This window comes from Dromaius novaehollandiae, chromosome 1, assembly GCF_036370855.1.
Source record: "Dromaius novaehollandiae isolate bDroNov1 chromosome 1, bDroNov1.hap1, whole genome shotgun sequence".
Classification (NCBI taxonomy): Eukaryota; Metazoa; Chordata; class Aves; order Casuariiformes; family Dromaiidae; genus Dromaius; species Dromaius novaehollandiae.
This window is the reverse complement of record NC_088098.1, coordinates 122755305-122777959: the sequence shown is the minus strand read 5'-3', so window position 1 is coordinate 122777959 and position 22655 is coordinate 122755305. Positions and strand designations below refer to the sequence as shown.

At 40.2% G+C, this 22655-nt stretch overlaps 1 protein-coding gene across 2 annotated transcripts in view; it reads right to left on the bottom strand.

The window, feature by feature from the left end:
* AGPAT3 (1-acylglycerol-3-phosphate O-acyltransferase 3) overlaps window positions 1-22655 on the bottom strand; it is a 100253-nt gene that overhangs the window by 40034 nt on the left and 37564 nt on the right. Inside the window, exon 2 of one of the 2 annotated variants that reach the window (XM_064497090.1) lies at window positions 16279-16399. The exons of the other annotated variant lie outside the window; for it this stretch is intronic. The gene's annotated coding sequence lies outside the window, so the exon portion shown is untranslated. The remainder of the gene's footprint in view (window positions 1-16278; window positions 16400-22655) is intronic. 2 annotated transcript variants of the gene reach the window in all.

Genomic DNA, 22655 nt, shown 5'->3' with positions numbered 1-22655 from the left:
GCCCTTCAATAGGTTCAAAACAAATAGCTGAGGAGACGGACACAGATAAATGTATTTGCATACCACAATGGTATAAGCTGTATTTCCATACCAAAGCAGGCTGAAAAATCTGCCAAGCTCAGCCTCTTGAAATCATCAAATTTAAATATACAGCAATGATATTTTGGCCTGGACAAACACAGGGCTTGTTTGTGCACACTGGCAGGATCAAGAAATTCTTAGGGTAATGAATTTTCACAGACTCAACATTTCCATGTTTGCAGATCCATGAACAGCAACTGCAGTAGAGAAACAGCCTGTGAAATCCAAATTAAGAAGACTGTCCAAAACTTCAAATTCTCTGTAAACTCTGCATTTATTTGAATACATTATGCTCTTAAAATTGCATGGTTTGATCCTATGGCTGAGTTAGGAAGACACTGGAGGTTTGATCTCTAGGCACTCATCCCACAGACAACCACTAAGTCAATTTAGGACACCTATCTTCTCAGTGCTTTAGTTTAAGCTGTCTAAATAAAGCAGCAGAGCATATAGTCACTTTCATACAAATGTGGTGATATATAAAGCACAGCAGCCCATAGATTATGGGCACATTATCCATAGATAATAGACTTTCCATAGAAATGTATCATGTTGCGCTTCACATGTCAAGTGATAATTTGTGCAGAGGCACCCGGGGCGGGGACACCTTCTCCCCTATCATGTTTAGATTCATTCTTCTGTATGGTGCGGACAGTTGTAATCTACAGGCTTGAGAGAATTTACAAACTGAAGCGTAATTCTTCTCTCCCCATCATTTTGTTCAAGAAGAAACATCAACTTCTCAAACCCAAAAACATCATCAGCTTCACAAGCACTAAGTTTCTAATTGCTTAGAGCCCAAGCTCTCTACTCTGCCACCAGACGCAGAGAAAAAACAGAGGACAGAAAGGTCTGGAGGATACTGGGGAGTTTTCCCCACTGCACTTCTCTTCCCTCCATGCCCACAGAGTCCCTCTGGGAGGACTATGCAGGCCTGCAAGCTGAAGCAGAGCCTTTGCTCTCCTTGCTTCTCCAAGGCATCATCCCTTTTTGCAACTGTAAGTCCTTATAAGAGTTGGTAAAGTGGTCTAGCATTGAGATATGCAAATAATATACTAAATAAAGATGAGGCATATGTATTTTTAATCTCCTTCCTAAGAGTCCACCACCCATAAGAGGACACTTTCCCTGTCCCAACCAGGCTTGAAAGGCAGGAGCTCACCAGAGGAGCAGTGCTTTTCCATTAGCTGTGCTGCTCCCCTAGGGGCTTGGGAACTGGTGCAGAAACAGTGGTAACAGATGATCTGGCTATTCATTTTTGCCTACTTATTTTCCTCAGAAGTCAACCTTTCTTTAAAATAATATTTTAATAGGCAGTCACTACACAGTCTCCCACTGTGCTATTCTCTTAAGAAACGCACAAATCAAATACTAACTTGACAGGAACAGGTCTTTAAGTTCACGTTTGATCAGTTTAGCATTAACACTGAAGTAATTCCCAGAATTCTTAACCATCCTGGGGACCAGCTACACCAGACTCTGCAGACACAGAAATTCATTGCCTCCACTGGGTGTAAATCATTCCTCTAATTTGTGCAAATTAGGAATCTGTAGGTTATTCTACTTCAGATAACAGATTGACGGCAGCCAAAAAATACAACATGAAATACAAATATTCTCTCCAAAGACACAATGATGGCAAATACAAATAAAATGCAAGTGAAATTGGAAGACAGATTATATTAAAGATGATGTGCCAAACTATTGTTTCCAATATCTGAAATCGAAAGATCAAAGCACAATTAAGCTCAGTAAGCAAATAAAAAAAATGGCCAGTGAAATTATGCAGCTCATTAAAACTCCCTGAACATATATGCAAGGATAGCATTGACCTTCGTCCTTCTCTCCCTCTCTCAAAAAGAAACCCTAAACTGTTGCAGAATAAAATACAACAGCAATCAAAGTTTTGATCTGAATTATTTCACTCTTAACACAGAGAAGTGCATTAATAAAATCAAAACCTTAAGCAGCTTCATTCATCAGAATTTCAGGTGATTTGGCAAATCACTCAAGTTACAAGGCAGGGCTAGGAACTTAGTAAAATCACAGAGTTACATTACGTTATTGTTCTAATAAGAAGTACGCCAATTAATTTAACTACACAGTATTATTTCAGGTTCCTTCGCTGGCTAAAAGCTGGAACTTTTTGACAGATTTGGCAAGAGGGGTTGCAAGGAGAAAATAAAGGAGAAGACATTTGTTTTGACTATTTTGTAGCTTGGAAAGACTCAGTTAAAAACACAAGAAATTAGAGCAGGTGAGCCTTATGAGCTTACCCTCTATATTATTCAGTGATTACAAGCACAAATAGAATGATAAATCTGTTATTTATGTGTTAAGTGATTTGCTGATTGCTAAACAAGGGCAATTCTTGTAGGGTCTCATGTTGCGGGAACACTTTGACCAAGGAAATTCTGTGCAACAATGACTGACCAAAGGAAAAAAAGAAGTCTTTGATGTCTCCTGCTCTTTTCTTACGCTCCTTATCATCTCTGTGAACTTTATTTTGCACTACAGGTTATACTACCTGTGTATGTAATAGATTGTTGCAGTGTGTTTTGTGAAGCATTTGTACATGATATAGAAACAAGCCTTTGTGCAGAGATGTTTGGACCTGTGAGCCCTCTGGACTAGCTTTTTAATAAACAGCTGCCTGTAATTTCAGGTGACTGTTACTGCGGTGCTCCTTCACGCACCCTGCATTGTTGCCTGAGCACCAGCCTTTGCACATCTGAGCAACATGTGCTTTTCCCTGGGTTGGATTTCCCAGGTTGTTCCTGGGGACGGTGGCATAGTCGCATCAGGTACGCAGCGAGGGAGCCAGCCGGCCCAAAGCCTGCAAGGTGCCAAGTAAATCCCTAAGAAACACAGACTTTTCGGTTCCTCAGACAAAGTCCTAAGAGAGTACGAACTACATTAGCCCAGAAGGTGACCAAACACTTCCCATCTACCAAGTTAATAAGGGTGCTCCAATCCCAGGGAAGCAAAAGATCGTGGATGGAATTACAGGAAAACTGGGTTAATCTCTCAATATGCGAAGTTGATTCCCTGCTGAACTGGTGATCTCTCATCTTAATCAGCCCAGCTCTGTCTGAGGACAGTTGTAGCAGTCAAAGTAACTAAAAGTCTCTGTAGTGACTTCCTGCAGAGCAGACATCATGTCAAAAAGTTAGGAATCTAAAACACGTTATGAAAGTTAGCTCTCTCCAAGCATCAATGCACTGAAGAGTTAAACGAGCAAACCAAAAACCCCCAGTCAAAACAACTAATGTCACAAAAGCACTTTGAGGTACTAGGGTTAGGTTTCATCGATACCTAACCAGAAAGGTCTGCATAAGCTTGCTTTTCAGAAACAAATACATGATGTCATTAATTTTCTCCTGAACCTTGAGGCTGTTGAAGAAGAGGATCTGAGCTAATACCAGTTAATTCCTGCTGTGTGCAGGACTGTAATCTGTCCTGCAAACCAGTTCTGACCTGGATTCAAGTCAAGAATTTTAGACTGAACAAATCAGACTGCTCTTATAAACAGAAAAAAGAAAACATTACAAATAAAACAGACTGTGTGATGCCTATGTATACTGCACACCAATTTACAACATTTCTATCAATATAAAGGCACAAGTGATTTACATAACTTACACTTGAGTCAGAACATGCAAAAATAAACACCTTCACTATATTCACATATACATGTACCAGATAACTTTGTTTAGTAAAGAACATTTAGTTGTACAACTGTTAACAACACCTTTAAATTCTGCATTTCTTGTGCTCTTTCCACAATAAAAACTGTGAAGTTAGCTCTTACATATGTTCATATCTTGAGTTCATGAACACTTTTAAGAATAAAGAGGCTAGTAATCACAGATTTTAATCTGTGCTACAATGTATGGCTGAAAAATTACGCAACTGCAAAGATTCACTGTAAAGCATGAACATAAATAAACTCATCGATATTAGAAATGTGCGTGCATCTACGTGTACACACACACTTGCTTGTAGTCTTGTAAATAACATAGCATAACTGCCTCAGGGAAATAACTTGGCAAAAACAAAACCAAAGTATCGCCCCACAGATTTTCATCTGTCTCTTCATTACTCTGAAAAAACGAAAACAAACAAATAAAAGCCCCACACATTACTCTGGAGACCTGTCCTCAGCAAAAATCACATCCTTTGGATCACAACTTTTTTTTTTTTTTTTTTTCCCCTCCCAGCTGAAATGTAATGGAACTTTTTCACTAAAACTAGTCAACAGATTGTATTCAGGCTTCCAAAAGTTGCTGCATGCTCCAGACACAGCTCTGAGAAGTTCCAAGATTTCTTTTGGCTGAAAGTGTTGGACATATGTAGAAACACAGAGCAACGAAGCCAGCACAGAAACCTCGACCATCCCTGCCTCACGCAGGGCCGCTGCTCTGCCCTCCCCGCAGGCTGTGCTGCAAGGACTCCTCTGGCGCTGCCAGGCCATGTCAGGAGAAACGACTGCGGTCCTTCATTTCCCTCTGCCTGAAGCATTTCTTCCAAAGACTCAGGTGGAGCATGAAGGAGTTCACATATTCGCTAGGTGCAGCAGCCCTGTTTCCAAGCTGCGTACCCAGAGAGGCAACTGTACGAATGCTAAGCAAGAGCACGACAACCAGGGAAGCGTAAAAAGTTTAAAAAGGCTCTTACAGTAAGGAGGAAAGACATGATTTATCTATCCTAACACCTGCTGTGGCATCCTTAACCATTACACTCTCAGCTAAATAAAAACATACAGAAACACCAACCACCACCACCACCACGTCCCACGACAACTAACAGGGCACAGGCATGGGTAGGGGAAGGGTGAGGGAAACCATGCATTACTACGTGCATCACCCTCCAAAAGCAATTTAAAAGGACCACCACCCTTCACCGCACTACCAGGAAAACATTAAGGACGAAATATCATCACAGATGCAGCCCAAAATCCAACTTACCAGTATAAGTAATAGGCTAAAGCCAGTGCGATGAGCGTAGCACAAACTCCAGCTAGCAAGCACATACCCGACTGGCCTACCAACATCTTTCCAGTTTGTTATTGCTTAATAAAACCGAAAAAGGAGGAGGAAAAATGGAAAGGCAAAAACGGACGATGCGAGTCTTTGCTTGGAAAGTAAATCAGTCTTGACATGGAGGACGGATTATGATGACAAAAGCACATCAAGGTAAATCTGGAAGTGCTGGAGCTACTAAAACTGCCTTCCCAGCACCAGGGAAGAGAGCTGGGTGTCCCCTCCGTTACACCAGGTAGTAAAACACCAAACTAAAAAAGCCCCTCTTACCTCAAGAATGAAGGCATGATCGGGGCATAAGTGGACTAATATTAAAAAAAGGCAATACTTCTCAATAAATATGACTGTCAGGTGGTGTTGCTGACAAACCAAGCTTTTGCTCTAATCCAATAATCTTCTTACAGCAAATTACCATGCTACGATCAACCGGATTCGCTCGCCAGAGGAGGTGCGTATGCTCAACGCTGCTGCCCAATGCTTTTAAGAGCTGACAAAGAACAAGGCTGGCACTGAACAAAAAAGCAGTTCCTGCCATGGTGGGTCTCATCCCTCAGTGCGGGGCCAACCCGAGGCTCACACATGCCAGAGAACGCGTTTGGTGGGCAGGTCCTTGTGGGGCCGAAGGGCTGCTCGCCTTCACAGGGCAACGAAGGGGGATCCTTAAACTACGCAGACTGGAGAAAGGGGCTTTGCAGGCGCCGGGGAGCGGGTCCTGGGGCACCGGGCTCGGAGGGGAGGCTGGGTCTCTGTTGTCCGCTCCTGTCCCCTACACGTCCCCGAGGACGGCTCTGCTAAACAAACCACTGAATAAAGAGGCTGGTGTTTTCTCCCTACTCTGCTGCTGCTGTGATGAAGGCCCAGGGGCCTGCTGCAGTTCAACACCATAATCTTAATGGTCCAGATAGAGACTCGAGGCCATGCCTGCACAGGGACACAAGTGTTGGGTGGAAGAGCGCGATTATTTCCATTCATCAACAATTACACCAATACGGCCCCTCGTATGAATACAGTTATTCTACTGCCATCACTGATAGGGAAGACTTAGGCTTCCTAGAGGAACCAGAGGAGCCAAAATCCAAAGTCCAGCTTAAATACCGCTGAAAAATTAAAGTGGTAGCCACACACACAACATTTTCATTTTCTCGCCAAACTTTAGCAGCAGCACTGCGGAAAGCTACAGGGATGCTTGTTAACTCCTTTTAAACTCCTGGCTGCCCTGTAAGTGGAGATTTTATTCAAGTGGAAAACGGCAGTACAAAAACACTTAGAAAGAACAAAGTTTTACAACCAAAGAAACAGGCAATATTTGGAACTATGTGCAAGTATGGCCAAAAATGAAAAAAAAGCTGAGAACTTAAAAATCACAACTTAAAAAAAAAAGTAAGAGATTTTTATCAGGTATGAAATTCAGCAGAGCTGAGTGGAAAAAATCGGAATAAATAAGAACGTCTTTGAGTTAAAGAGGCACATACATACAAGATAGATATGACACGTTCCAGAAAGTTTGGTGAGGGGGTCCAGTGGATCTGGGCCTATAAGAAACAGGCATCTCGAGCAGGGCAGAAAATCACAACATTCACATGTTATAGGAAAATTCAAAGTGCTCCCTACGGGCAAATTCAAAAGGCCCTCCTACCCTCTTGTATTCTGTGCAAAGTCCAAGACTATTTTAAATACTTCTCCAGTCTCACCTCAACCATGTATCTAAAGTGGTTGCACAGGTAACAGGCTTACTACCATCCACCTCTCCGCAAGTCGAGGAGATGGCTCGCAACTGAATGCCTTACTTGGCAATATTCAGTTTTTATGGACTCCAAGGGAGTTTTTACTGATTGTGCTCCCCAACCTTATTTTGAGACTGGCCATACCGTTTTTGTTCTCAGTTACAAATACATACAAGATTTTACTTTCAAAATAAAAATTTGAGACACTGAAACACACAAGTAGTTCAGAGGTGACAGAAGATTTCCAAGCACACACAATTCGTAAACTGGTACTTAGCCTATACTGTTTCAATAGATGAAGCCAAACCAACAGTCACTTGGACTGCTGATCAGTACTTTTCCACAGCACAATATTCAGTATAGAAATTGTGTACAATGGAATTTGACTGGTCACAGGACCATCAAGATTTTGTAAATGAAAACCAAAAGCAAAGCACCAAAAACCCTCATTATTTCTTTTAATTAGGAATTTGCAATAAATGCCTATATTTGGAACAAGGCTTAGTTGGTATTTCTATTATAAAACCAATTTGAAAATTATAGACTGGTATTCAAACAGTGATTCTATAATACCAGCCCTTATATAACAAACAGAAAGGAGTTATCTAACAGAAGCACTATTAGTACAAAATGATTTCTGAATAATAGGTCTCTTGGATTGTATAAAATAATCAATGTTATGTAATTATATAGTGTTTCCATCTTAGTCTCTGATGATTAAGAAAAACCTCAATAGTGTCTACTCATCTCTAAGACTATGGAAAGTGATCGCCTCTGCTCCAAGTGGTTGAATTTTCAAAGAAGGTGGGAATTCATCTTTTGTATTCAAATAAAAATAAACTACGAAAGAAATTTCAGGAGTGCAAGTGTATCTACAGCACAACATTGTAAAATCTAGGGACCCATCCAAAAGCCCGCTTTCAGCCACATAGAATGGTTTGTGACTAAAAAAGGAGGAATATAAGGATGGAGGCAAGGGGGTATAAATTCGAGCTGTCTTCATCTTGTGTGAATCTGGAGAACTGTTTGTAATAGAGATTCCTTACCTGTAAAACAGGGATGCAAAATAAGGGATAAAGAAAAAGTCTTGGATGATCACAGATTAGATTTTTAAGTATAACAAAAAGGATGACATCCTTTGCTTTCTGCATGGAAAGACAATGCAAAACCAACTCTCAAACATGAGAAACAGAGCCAACCAGGACATATCTGTCAACGTACAAATATGTGGAGGAGCTAGCAGGCAGCTCGATAGAACTGCTGTAAAGTCCTTGAAGGACCTTGAACGATGAGAAAAGAGGAAGAAGGGTGTTTGCGCAAGGCAAAAATGGGGAAGTAAGAAGCAGAGAAAGACAAAGTCCGCGTCCTACTAATCCAGCCCATGTGCCGCGTGTCCCTGTAGCTTAACCCAATTGTAGGCTAGAGCTAAATGCATGGACAATGATCATCAGCGAATCGCAAATGAGAAGGCTACGCATAAAGAATCTATACGGGTATAAGTATATGTGTAAAACCTCAATAAAGGGTCTTCTGATTCACCCGCATCAGGAGTCCATGCCTTAACTCTCCGTCACAAATACGCTGTGGCTGAACCAGGACACAAGTTCTGACTGCTGCCAAATGAAGTTTCAATGACCACTGTATGTGCATCTACAAATCCTTACTCAAGTTCAAAGCATTTCTTTGACATACCACATATCAATTTGGAAGAAACTGAAAGTCTGTCTTTCAAGAAGTGCTGAGCTGCTTTCAGCGTTAGGTATAAGCACTACTTCTTGCAAAACGGGAACAATAAAGCTTGTTCTACAACTGCATCTACAGTAATACTTTTCTTCAGTTACCCCAGGACCGTATGAGCTGCAGTGCCGCTCCACTGAACAGAGTAGGAAGTCGATTCTTGGGGCTGCCCATCAGCAAATCAGCCCCCTCCTGAGGGTAGACTGAGACAACGCGAGACCCAGAACATCGGCCTCTCTTACTCATGCTTCACACTTCTGCTCTGGTGCTTGCCACCATTATCTGAACTGCGAAGATGGAAAAGCTTAAAAAATAAATTTTAAAAATTTGAGAAACACAATAAAGAAAGGGCTCCAGATGACAATAGAGAACTATACGTATCCTGTAAAAGTCAGAACATCAAAACAGAGGAGAGACAACAGGAAAGCTTTCCCCTGCCAACGCTCTGCTATATTAAAACCAGAAATTCCACAGAAGAGCACGCACCTTATTTCACAGAAAGATGTAATTCACCCTAGGGATGTACCACCCAAACTCCTAACCATATCTTACCAGCACATACTCCAGCAATGGAGAAAGGCTGCTCCAGAAGATTTCAGAAGCAGAATAGATGCCAGTTGTTTGTGACATACAGTCCACAGGCTTCTTCATGGATCTGTGACAAGTAAGAATAACCAGCCTATTGTCAGTAGACTAACATTTGATCTATGGACAAGGATGTCTGGCTCTAGACATTTCTTCAGAGGAAGTGTATGCTTCCACCAGAAAATTTTCATCGGTTCAAGCTGGGGGGAGGTGGGAGGCACACGGGAGGGAGGGAGGGAAAGACGAAAGCCGTCCTTGTAAAGTATTTAGCTTTGGAAGATCTCAATCACAAGGGAGACAAAAGAGAAGTAAAAATTCTAAAAGCAGAAGTGGTAGGTGTTCTGCTGGATGACTAATTGTCACTTAGACAGCTTAAGATAAAACCCCATTGCTTACAGTCAGGAAGGAATAAGAGGTGAGAAATCTGGCTTGGAACAACAGGTACAGAATCCAGATAGTTTCTCAATCAATTCATGCAAGCTGAAACAGCAGTCTAAATTGTACTAGAGAACTTGATGCTGTGGAGGAGGATTACATTCAAAGCAATGCTTTGTAGAGTGCTGCATACAATCTGCTATTTACAATCCAAACGGTAACAAAGCAGGAAAGGTAGTGCAGGACAGAAGGACAGTGATCCACACCCTTGCCCCCTCCATTCTTCCTTGTACGCAATCCAACTTTTATTCTCTTTCCTGTCACCAGCAGCGTGTTCCCATTTGCATGCAACAGCTATACTTCTTTTGGATGATTTCACTGACAAACATTTTACAACGTTGTTATTGGTCTGAATTAACAATTGTCTTTGTGGTCAGATGGCTTTTTGCATATTCGCTAGACCAGATATCTTTCTGAAAAGATAGGCCACAGCTCAAGCAGACTGATTGCAAACACAAACACAGACTCACTGGACAAAGTTTTTGTTCTGTGTTCTCAGACAAGATGATTACATTAGCTCATTCTGCAGAAAATTAACTTAGATGTGGAAAGTTTGTTGTTAATTCAAAGTTCCAGCTGATGACTGACAATAGTCTGAAAGCTGAACAGAAGCTGCTCTGCAAACACTCCATTTTCAAATCCAGATGGGAGAAAGATCTGAAAGAAAAAGCTATAGCTCTCCCCAGTTCTTAAGATCTTCCATCTCCTGGTAGCTTGGCATCCTATCGATAAATAAGCCTCCGGTAGTATATAGTTAATTCAAATCACTACAAATTCTTCAGAGCCAGAGACCCTTCTATGGTAACACAATTGAAAGATACGGCCAAAAAAGATCAGAAATCCAGGGTTGGTTGCTGTTTTCATGACTCAGTTCCACTTGTTTAGATTCTTCTGAACAGTAGGCTTTTAATGAAGTAGTTGAGAGAGAGATGACCTGAATATCTTTTTACTGAAGGCTGCAGGGATACTTGAAATGACTAGCCCACTAGAAATGCATGCCTTCTTTGCATCAGCAAAATTCAGAGTGAGAATCTGCAGAAGGGCTACTCCACAAGTGATAACAAAAGCACACAAGTTTGCATGGATGCTCTCTGCTCTTTTTTTTTTTTTTTAAATCATCATCTCATGTAAATTAGCTCAAACTAGATTAGATGAAAGGACATTAAAAATAATTCTGACACCATAAGTCCCTTCACAGTACTACGAATACCATGGCACTGAGATTAATCCGACTGTGCAGATTTCTCTCAGTCACCTATCCCGAGATAGATTAGTGAATGTGTGCATGGAATTTTTTTTTTTTTAACATCAATTTACACTTCTGTTGGGGACACATGAGATAACTAGAGTACAGATTATATTTTCTGTTACCTGGCACAGTTATAAAGAGAAAAGAAATGTTATATGAAATTATTACTGTAAAAGCAGGTACCCCTTTCTCTTGGAGCTTTCAGTGTTTCAAAATAGTTGCACTGCCAAGTCAAAAACTGCTCTCCATCATTTGAAGAATTAGAAACTAATTAGTAAAGAGAGGTGTTTATTGTACCACAGCCTCGCATTCAAAAGAGCCTGTGTGCCACGCTTAAATTCGGGATGTCATTGCTCCTAGCTTGACGCTGCTCTTCAAAAGCTCCTCAGTGAGGAAAAGTAATGGTTTGAGAAGCAGCATTTATGCTCTTATAATTCATTTTTATCCACCAGAATAACCCTTAGCTTTTCTGCAATTACATACCAAAAAAACATGTATTCAAGGATATTAAAAACTGCCTGTAGTTCAATGAAATGTGTTAATACTGAATACATTTATAGACAATAAGTCTAGCAAACCAGGCTACCTTCATTTAAAATAAACAGACTGGTCTAATCACCAGAACTAAATCTAAAAGAATCAATATTTCTCCTATCAAGATGTATATAACAAGAACCTTCATGCTATTTACTCAGCAATGTATAATTGCTCCTTGAGTCTGCAATCCATGCCATTCACTTTCAAGCCCATTAAACATGAATTACCTCTTTTCTGATTCTTTCTATTTAAACTCCTTTAACTTCACTATGGTAAACCAGATTTTGGAAGCATCTGTAACAATCCAAACTGTGCTTCACTAATAAAAACTACTTTTGTTGCTAAATTCATTACTCCTCCCCATCTTCCAGGCAACTGAGAGATCATCCAGATGTGGTGTTTGATTGCTCATAGGTCCCGACTCACAGGCACAACCAGAGACTCACTCTCATAACTCATGCTTAAGGTCATCATCTTCTAAGGTTTGCTTGCATAACCACTTTTACAGCTATTCCCCATCCCAAGTTTATACCAGCAAGATACAAAACAGATGCAAAAGATTTTTTGACATTTTTCTTCAGAATTTTAAGGGCTTTTTTGTTTTGGATTTTTTTCCTCAGAAAATGAATCATTCCAGTAGGCCTGTTTAGGAATGGTTAACCCAATAAAGGCGAGGTATAGATAGTGGTGGGTACACAGGGATGAGCAGCTTTAACAGAGCAGCACATGTCACTGGTTTTTAAGTCTATTACCAAATACCCCATCACTAAATTGCTGTGAAGTCTCAAACAACACAGATGTTTTGCTTCTGGGATACACATAACAGCAGTAAGTGGCAATTGCTATACCTTCAGTACAGAAAAAAGCATCACAAAGGAAGATGCTTATTCATCTTACGCCTTTTGCTCTGACATTTTATCTTGTGATACAGATCCAAAGTATCCAGATGACTCCTTACTGAGGAGGGCTAAAGCTTATAAAGCTAAGGGGAAGAAGTATCATCTGCCTTGTCGGTCTTCCAGCGGGGAGTCCAAAACAGGCCACCACAGACAGGTCCCACGGTGCAGCTGAGCAATCACTCTTGTGGTTGTCTGCTATGCATCTGGCATGCACCGAGTTCCTAAAAGTACATTCATTCCTCATCATGGAAAAATAACTGTTGCCACAGCAGCCCAGCAACTGCATTACCTGTTCACACTGCACTAAACTTGCTTCTCTTTTGCTGCTCTTGTTAATGTCGCTTCAGGAGTGAAGGATATTCTATTTTTAGAGGGGCATCCTTTATTTGCCAGCCATTTTCAATTAGAAATGTATACAGCTGCACAACCTCCAACTCCTCAGTCTCAGGCCAAACCATTCTTGGGTAGCTGGCTAGCTGTCCAATTAAACTTGAACACCAAAACCAAGGCGAAAAACAGAGACTCTTTCTTAAAAGGGAGAATAAAAGTACAGAGCTTGGGCACGTGTACCCCTGTGACAAAGCTGACACTGCTTATAAAGTACAGTAATACCGTGCCAAAATGTCTGTTGAGACAACATTCAGATTCCCATCTGTACTTTCTGCTGCTTCGGAAAACATTGTTGAAAGTCCAGAATGCACAGCCTTTAGAACTTAAGCTTTAAAGCTTAGATCATATGTAGAAATAATTGCTCCCACTGCAACATTTACATTTTGAAAGCAATTACAAAAGAGTAATAATACATGCCTTCATAGCTTCTTTATAAGCATTTTCAGTTTGGATTATTTTTTCCTCTCAGAATAAATATCCCTAATAGGCAATTAGTAATCAGAGGTTGGTTGAGCAAGGGAAGTTGGTCCTGCGTAATCCAGCTCTTTGGTGTATACATTTTGAATGAAACGGGCTTTAACAGCAAACTTATCCAAAGTTAAGCCTTACGCAAGACATCTCACAGGCTAAAGGACCACATTCATGAAAGAGCTAAATCCTCCTGTGCTGGAACCGGTCCTTGTGCATGCCTGGAGCAGTGACCACCTTGGCAAGACCAAACAGCGCTGGGTCTTGGGTCCGAGCATAGTCAGCATCATCTGACAAGGCTGTTCCTCTCCCTAAGTCTCCTGAGGGATAAAAGTGAGCAGCACATAGTCCAAGCATCGAGTGCTTCATAAAATACAGTTGGTACACTCGCCTCCAAATAAAGTCACAACAAGGGGAGCTGACCACCTTCTGTTGCCCCCTCTTATGTACAAGGCGTGGTGAAGTGAAAGACGAAATATATTTTCCCCAATCTGAATAAGTTCAAAGCAACATTTTCCACCTTGCACGAGAATATTCTATGCTATAATACACATATAACAGACCCAAGTGTTTTTGCCTGCTTCTATAGACTAACAAGGAAACTCAAAACTAGTCCTTTCTCATTTTCATAATGTCCCAAGCCAGTGCATTATCTAGTAAAAATAGATACAGAAAAACATTACTTCCCTGTATATGCAAACTAGACTCTTGGCTTAAAATCAAGCCACACCAGACTAAGGGAAGGGAGCACATCCTTGTTAGAAGCTTTTTCAGAGTATCAGTCTGCCAGGGAACAGAGGCCTCTCTCTTACAGGCTTCTAAGCAACATGCTACCAACAGGCTCCACACTGGCAAATTAACTATGAAAACAGAAATTTTAAATGGTTTTCCAGTGTACTTTACATTTCCCTTTCTTGAACTATATAGGAAGTTCTTGAGGTTGTGACTGCCACCACTGCTTTTGTAAGCTGCTTTTTCAGTCTGCTGGATCTTTATGTCCCCAACAGCTCTTGCAAATATTTCCCCCTGCCCCAGCCCTGCCCGGCAGGCACATTTGTAACATTCACAAATCAAACAGGTCGAAAGCTGCAGGAGCTCCCATAGTTGTAGCCTCCAACTAAATTTATATTAAAATTGAATCTTCCAGCAATTGTTACAGATTATCACACTGGCAAGTCCGAGAAGGAGAAATTCCCTCATGAAGATACACAGAAAGGACAATAGCAGCAGATGGTAGCTATAAGCTCTCTGCCTATGGATAAGCCACAACATGAAGGGACAACCACTACGCCAAATGTAATTACAATTTAGTCTCCCCATAATTCAGTCGCTCACTTCTGACTGTGTGCCCGGTGATACCAGCTGGCATTGGTTCATAAAGTAGAGGTTTGTTCTGCATAAGAAGTATCTACTGGGACACTGAAAAGGTCTCAGTAAAATTTCTCTGACCCATACTGATATTTATCAATCCACTCAGGATTCATCTGAACAATCAACAAAGTGAAAGACTGAAAGAATTATTCATGGGACTATTCAAGTCATGCATCTTCCAGCTTCCCTGAACTTCATTCAGAACATACAATTTCCAGATTATTCTTCCTTGCAGGCTCTATTGACCGCAGATAGAAGACCCAGGCACTCACTACACAAGGGCAACATGCATCAGGCTTAGCAACAGGCAGGGTACCAGAAGCCCAAGTTCTTTCTTCTCCAAACAGAAGCAGAGCTTGAAAATTCAGCAGCCTTCCACAATTTATATAATCTTGTCCCCCAGTACATTTAAGTTCTCAGTAACACTCATAATGATGGCTTTTTCTGGCCTTTCACAAAAAAAAAATATATAAAAATAAATAAATAGATTGCATCCATATAAACTGAGCAATAAGCTACAAAACAGCAAAACCATAAGAACTGAGGCTTTCAAGCATTTCGCTGGCATTGCTTTTACACTAACAGCAATAAACACACGCAAAAACATTCTGCAAAACCAATTTTGAAAGTGACTGGTCACCAAGACATTGTAACAAGGCTATTTTCAGGAGCTGCAGATGGTCAACACTAACCAGATTTAGGTGCAACAATTAGTTGGCTTAGAGTAAAATTTTGGTCCAAGAGTATTTGGGGCTTGCAGAAAGTGTTTATCTACCTACCCAACATGCTTTGGGTAAATACTTTAACTTTCTTTATAGCAAAAAATGTTCAGCTGCAGAAGGGGCATAACTTTACATGGGGTTAGAATACATGTTCTGAACACAGACTGTGGCTGGTCCAGTATGTATCACTCTGAATCAGAGCTTTGAGAAGTATCTCACAGACACCAGAGTCTCCTTGGGAGACTAACTGTCCTATAACAGATGTTGAAAGGTTACCAGCATTGTTGGCGTTGGTAAAATCACCAAAATTAAATTACTTTCCTATAAAAGAGCTACTAAGAGTCCATGAAGGGCAGGGCATCACAGAAGTCATCATTAAGATGTCAACACTTGACATTAGCCATTCCAGGGTTTTAAAATCTTGTCCTGATAAACCCTGTCCTATTGCTGCATCAGTGGGGTCACATCAGCTTTCGCCCTTTGCTGCCACCTTTTCTAGGCAAGATGAGAAAAAAGGGCAAAAAGAGAAGCAAGTCAGATGCTTTAACACAACATTTCCCTATCTGGTTATTGGAAAAAATGTATAGATAGCTGAATTAAACGCAGCCCAGTCCGAGATTACTCTAGAATCAGCATTAAGGAGATTTCTAAGAATTCTACAAGAAGGTCTTTAAAAGCACTGTAAGGAGACACTTCCCCTTTTACACGTGTGCATGTGGGGGTCAAAGATACTGTCTACTATTTACAGAGTCCTCTAGAGGTTTCTTTGTGGTTATTTTTTGCTGCAATCATTACTAACAGATACAGCATCCATGAGATGGCACAAGCGAACACTATGGCAAGCACCAACTTGAAGAGCAGGTTCTGTCCCCAAATTAAATTCCAAGAGCGCAAGATTTCTGACCCCCACCCAGCAAATCATATGGATCGTAGATTATGAAACGAACAGGATTTACACCCCTGGTTTTCTTCTAGAAGCATCTTATTACTACAGACAAAGCACAAATACAAGGATGTGGGGGAAGATTTCTTTCTTACCACCACGACCGTGGAACACTTCTGGCACCTGCCAACATTCAGAGTCACAGGAGAATTTCCATCTCCTCCCTCCAGGGAAGTGCCACTGTTTATGTTTCAAGAGATTTGCTTTCTCATTTGCCTACAGGCAAAAAACAAAAAACAAAAACCCCTTCAATTAATCGAGGTAAAATATATTTTGTTTAGAAACAAAATACAGTGCAAACCACACAAAGCCAACAAGGCAGGTCATAAATTCTCTTTAACTCAAACTCTTCCAAAAATTACCCATGTTTCTCTTTTCCTAGGAGAAATAACTACTTTATCCATCTTCCTTGTACTAATATTACACTTCTCTCCAAGGGTACCATCTACTACCTTTTTCAGAACATCTAAGCGGCAAGTACCTAATGAAATTAAAAGCAAATGTTTTCAATTTATATTTAGTACTGAAGTTTGCAGCTTCTATTCAGATTTGAAAAAGGGCTTTCATACCCAAGAACTAGACCACTTTTCCCAGCTTTACTAATAAGCATAACAAAAGGTGTTTCTTTTACCTACAAACCTTGTCTTGATAGAAGTTATTTGAAAACGAAGCTGATGAAATTACCCTCTCTGAAAACACACACTTGAATCCTGTATTTTATAAAGAGTAATTTTTTATGGTCTTGGAGTAATTAAGTTAATCATTATTTAATTTTAGAATTACTGAACTGAAGATTTACTTCAGACAAGCTCACTTTTCAAATAATTTAGTCTCAGTAATTAGAGATGTACTCTACATAGAGGTGGCTTGTTTAAAGCATGTTATCTAATTTCAGAAGCCTTATGCTATGACAGTTTTCTGCAGGGAACTTTCAAGAAATCTTCAAATCAAACTTTAAAAAAATATAAATGAAGAAATATTTTTTTAACCAGAGTGCAAACTTATTTTTCTCAAAAAAAAAGAAAAATTAAACAAAAAATTTTTCAAACATCCGCACAACAATTCAGATGTGTCACAAAAGCTAACATACAGCATTTCTTAAATCTACCATTGCCTTTAGCTAATTTAAAAGATCATTTGATATGCTGTCTTAAAAGCCATAACAACAAATGTTCTTCTCACACAAATCGCTTCATTGGTTTTAACTAGGACAGAAGATCTACAGGAAAATACCTCTGAGATAATTTCCAGTAGATATTTGCCACTGGAAGTAACCAGTACTCAGTTATTTAGACATTAACAAAGACTCTTGCAACATCTGCATCAGAAGAACAGAAATAAAGACCAGTCATGTAAGTTCATACTTTGTGTGTTCATCTCTGGTACAACACCATTCAAGAACTGCTTAATTGTGACCAGCTTCAAACAAGTTTGCATAGACAGGCTCTTGAAACCAAACCATACCAGCAAAACTAGTTAGCTATTCAGTAAGCTAATGGTCTACCTCAGATTTAGGTTTGTATCCAGTTAACATCACTAGCTTCCAGTCCACCTGGGCTGGCAGATTTCTCAAGGTCAGTCTGATATCAAAACACATTCATTGTTTTTAGGAATAAAAGATAACATCTTCCTCTGTCATAAGAGGGAAGGAAAATGGATGATCAGACATGCAATTTAAAAAAGACACACATCTTTTTACAACTCTTTCTCTTAGAAATTGTCCAATAAAAGCAAAACAACTGCTCAATACTCATATAAATTCAACTATTTTGAACCAATAAAAAAACTGCCTCTCAAAATGTGGAAGATGTAGATACATTTGTCTATTTTAATACTAATACTTTTATGATCCAGTTTGACTTTCCAAATAAAAAGACTATAGAACTCATGAATGTGACATCAACAGCACATGAAACTTCAAAGACTTTGACAGAGAAGAATAAAGACATGAAGCTAAAAAGAGATCAGGACGTAATAAAACACAGGTTTGCAAAGCGAGATTACTCAAAATAAATTAAAGTAAATCTCAGCTATCTGGATTTCTAACAAACATTAAGTCAGTATCACTAGGTATTATATATTAATTAAGCATGTGAAGTTAGAGACTGGCACAGGAACTGCAATGTTGATAGAGATCCTCCCCAAGATAGAGGGTAACAGACAGCATGGAAAGAAAAACCTACAGGCACCTTGGAAGTTACTAATGAAAATGCTCAACGAAACCCAGAAATCAGTATTCTGTCCCCCCCCCCCCCCCTTTTTTTAAACTGATTAACTACTTGCATGCACAAAATAATGAAGGCAGCTGAGGACAATGTCAGGATGCAATTTCAACAAGTGTGCATTGAGCTATCCTATGTCAAGCACCACATGACTGTAACGGCTGGAGTCATAAAAGTGGGATAAAAGTTGCTAACATACAACGCATAATCACTTATACAAAATAAACAAGCCCCTGCTGGGCACTGGGAGATTGACAGTGTCTGGAGCAGCAGGACTGGGATGTGTTAAGCTGACTCTAGCACAAATGACCTTAAGTCATGGCTGGGATGCAGGTGTGAAAAATGCATGTATGATCCTGGGATGTATCCAGAGAAGTGTTTCCAGTAGAGATGGGGAAGTATGGGAAAGGACTATAGAAGGCACTGCTGAAACCCCATCAGGAACACTGCACAAAAGAAGCTGACTGTGTTCAAAAAGCAGATACTCAAAACAAAAATGAGTCTAGAAGTGGAGCTCCAGCACTGTCACAATGCATGGAGATCAGCGCATGCAGCTGAACAAAATGACTCCCTGTAAGACTGTAAAGATAACCCCTAGGAAGGGATATAAACTATTTGAGTTAAAGACACTGCTGATGCAAAGACAAAGAGGTATAAGCTGTCCTGGCATAAATTTAGGCTGGAACCCAACCACCAGAATGGCAGGCCTCCGGGAGAAACCTTCTTTGACAACAGTGAAGGAAGTAAACCTATTTATATAGGATGCCCTTGTTACATATATGAGAAGCATGCTACGATGCAACTCTTGCTTTTTACAGCTCCAGCCATTTTTGTAGCTCTCCCATCTAAATATTCATTGAATAGTCTGTAAAACTGTTGCCAAAAGCAGCTGGCTCTCAGTGCTGGTGGGGGAAGGTGGAACATGGTGTGTCAGTTACAGCAGGGTGGGGGGGTGACACAAAATTTATGGAGGAGACTATTTATAATAATCTTTGTGCACACAACAAATCAATAGTGACTAACCCTTCTCCCAGAAAGGTAGGAAGAGAAAAAGGCAAACAAATATCCTTAAGTTAAGATAATAATTTTAGTAATTTTATTTACATTAAAATCCTTACATGCAAGTGTGGCAATATAAAGCATGCATTATAAAAGCTCAGCAAGCTACAGAATCTCATCCTTCTTCCCAGGATCCCACAACAAAGAAAGCTGTAGATCCAATGCAGCAAAGCATGCTATAGCTCAGCAAATTGCATCATGCAAGCCAAGCTGCTGCTTGAACAAGTATGTTTTCTGATCTTGAGGTGATTCTTGAACTCTGCATTTGTGGCATTTCAAAGGGATCTTTGCCTTTTCACTGTATATGTATAGCTTCTCCCTTGCAGACATTTTGCTGAAACTGATAATACCCAGGTTGAAGTTCCCAGAGTGAAACATTGTGACTGGTAGGAAAAACTCTTAACGATTTTTGTTTCCATGTTAAAGAATGGCGATGTCACGCAAGACAGCAGGTTTTGAAAGCAGGTTTCAGCCTGACACTTTTTACTGTACTGGCGACTGCACAAGAAATACTTGAGCTCTAAAAAATGAGAGAAAAGCTTTTCCAGTTTAGGACCCTCATTTCCCCTCGACCATCCTTTTTTTTAAAATCATAAACTGCAAACCAAAAACAATACTGAACTGCTTTTCTGATGTCTTCCAAGACTGAACAAACTAATTAAGGCAGTACGTTGAGCATAAACAAGTCACTTACATTTAAGTACATATTCTCCATTTCAAAAAGGCTTTCAATTAAATATAAATGTGTGTGCACTTAAGTGCTTATGCAGTTTCTTTCTTGTATAATATCTTGCATTGCATTCAATAAGAAAAGCTCTAAAACCATGTTTCCATTAGCTACTTTGATAGCCCAGCTTTGAAAAATACTCTCAGCACTCCGATGTTTAGAACATACAGAACTCACTTGTATCCATCTGCTTTTGTCTTCAGCACCATCTCACATGGGGGAAGTTTCATGCCTTTTTTCTTTTTTTAAAGCTACTGAATCCCTTTTTGGTCAGTTTTCTTGCTCAGACAGAAGGTAGCAACATCTTTGAATCTCCTAATTACTTGCTTGGCCTACAGTTCAGACCATTCCCAGAAGACTATCTTCCATATGATAATTTCCCAATTTTGAAGGGGGAATGATAGCCACGCCAAAAAAAGAAAAATTTGATAAGGTATTTTAATCAGAAGTTAACATTCTCCCTAGATATAAAACTGAATTCATTGCAGAACCTTCTCAGCGTCATTATTGAGTTGTACAGGTATTAACAGAAGGGCTCCATGAAATTACCTCCTACCACTACCCTACTATTGTGACCATCACCTCTCAGCAAGGCAACCCCTACAAACTACCTCCGTCCTTACTGATAAAGGGAAATGACAGACTCTGACAGTACTTTCAGAAATAGAGGTCTTCAGTCACGGTAGAAAAATTAGGGAAACGTCAATAAAATTATGAGGGGTTTAAAACAAACAATAGGAAGCTCTGTTACTCCACAAAAAATAACTAAATTTTGAACCTTCTTGCTGTGGATGTTACAGGTGGCACAGGTAGGCTGGAAAGAGGGACTAGATATTAATTGAAGAAATGGAAATTGGAAAGATATGACAGAACAAATACTAATCACTGCCTGCCTTGACTGTAAATCCTTCTTTAAGGCATCCATTATAAGCCAGCCAGAATACTGACCTAAATGTACCAAAGACAGACAGACCCTCTCCGTCTTCAAGATGGAAATGAGACTTCTGCAGCAGACAAACAGTCTTTAGTTTTCCATTGCTACTCGCAACCAAACACTCCACTTTTTAAGCCTCTCTGTAAGACAGGGAACAGATAAGCAGAAATCAAGAAAAGGAAAGTATCCATGACCTTGTAACTCTGCAAGCCTCTCTGTTCACGCATCACAGCGATCCCGAGCACCAGCAGAAGACTAGTTGTGCCTGTGTTCTGAGCTTTCTGTGGAGACACTGCTCCCATCCTCCAGCAGATCCAGTTGTGGGAGCCTGAGATGTTACTGCCCCCTCCTGTTTGTCCCAGCCTTCTGCTGGGATTATTGCTTCTTAGCTGGAGCACATGCCTGCACCTTAGCTGCCCCTGTTCACAACTCAATACATTAGTTTAAGTAAGTACCCACCCGATAAAGGTGGGTACTTACCATAACCCTTCCTTGACTTTTTGTTTTCTTTTTTGTTTGTTTGTTTGAAAAACAGCCAAGAACTCCTCCAGAAGTTCCCAGCTGTGAATTGCTGGGGGTGAAGCGCCTGCACATTGTCCCTTCTGTAATGCCAGCAGCTGGTAACATCTGAAGAAGCATGAAACATCTGAGATCACTGCAGTGAGATTTACTAGAGGATGTTGGTCTAAGCTGAAGAGGTTGAATTCTTCTTGGTTAGAGAGGCTATAAGGCTTCTGCTACCTGAAACAGCCCAGCAGCAGATACAGGGCAGGTCCTCAGCAAGCCAACTCAGATGTCTATATAGTACTATAGTGCTTAGTTGGAAGGCTTTCATCTCACTTGCAGTTTCAAATACTACATACAGGAAGGGAAGTCTCGGCCATATGAATTTAGGTAAACTGGGAAAACCATAGCTGCCCTAAACAACTGTAATGGAACATTTTGAATCCAGGTGAGTTACCTATCCTGGGAAGTGTTACCCAAGTTACAACCCAGGAGAGTTTTTTTTTCCCAAGAAAACTATTTGTTTATCTGCAGTTTCTCAGATACTAGTTACTTCTGGGGTTTTGCTATGACTTAACCCTGATTAAAGGCCTGGAAGAAGGCAGCATGAAAGAGGAAGCATAAGAGGGAAATCCAAGTATGCTCAGGTTACGTTTCCAAATTTCCCTGTGTTTGGGAGTGCTTGGAACAGAGGTGTTTTAGCTGGGATTATTGATGAAATATAAACTGTGAATAAATCTTCAATGCTGATTCAAGCTCATACACACTATAAAATAAAGAATTAGCTAAACTGACCTCTGAGAAGAAATGAGCTGTGAAGGAACACCTAAATTATTTTTGGAAAGAAAATGACTATTTAATTGTAAGCACAAGTTTTTCTACCACAGTGTACAACAGTAGCCTGTCACACTGGAGTAACTCCAGTGATTTTTCTTTTATTTTAAGAATTGAAAGAATGCATTTGTTTAGAATATGCCTATTATAGAAAATGTACTTAAGTGTCATGTTCTGCACCTGAATACAATA